This window comes from Gavialis gangeticus, unplaced genomic scaffold, assembly GCF_001723915.1.
Source record: "Gavialis gangeticus isolate Ggan-Ray unplaced genomic scaffold, GavGan_comp1, whole genome shotgun sequence".
Classification (NCBI taxonomy): domain Eukaryota; kingdom Metazoa; phylum Chordata; order Crocodylia; family Gavialidae; genus Gavialis; species Gavialis gangeticus.
Window position 1 is genome coordinate 21,240,491 of NW_017728998.1, and position 433 is coordinate 21,240,923.

General features: G+C 64.2%; 1 long non-coding RNA gene across 1 annotated transcript in view; it reads left to right on the forward strand.

Moving 5' to 3' along the window:
- Nucleotides 1–433, forward strand: part of LOC109289526 — a 23,283-nt gene that overhangs the window by 10,773 nt on the left and 12,077 nt on the right. The gene's annotated exons all lie outside the window — the stretch shown is intronic.

Here is a 433-nt window from a genome sequence, read left to right on the forward strand (position 1 = left end):
GGGGGGGCCACAGGGGGCTGCAGCCACTCCAAATTTTGCCGTAGTCCTCCATCCCCCGCCCTGCCCACCCTTAGTGCAGTGCGGCACAGACGACCCCTGGCCACAGCCCACACCTGCAGCCCACCCAGCGCATATCTGGGGGCACCCCCCCATGCCCTCCCAGATGAGCAGTGTGCAGCAGCAGGAGCCACCCCCCATATCGCCAGACAAGCTGCGGCTCCATCCCACACCTGCCCTGTCCTGCCCTGGCTGGGTAGCACCTACCCCAGCCCCAGCCCCACTCCCTCCCTCACCATGGGAGGTGTTGATCTGCCCCCTATGCACCTTCGCTCTCCCCTCCCCTTCCAACTTACCAGCTAGAGGCAGCTCTCCACGCTGCCTTTGCTTTATGCTGCACTGCAGCTACATGCAGCACGGGCATTTATTGGCCAAA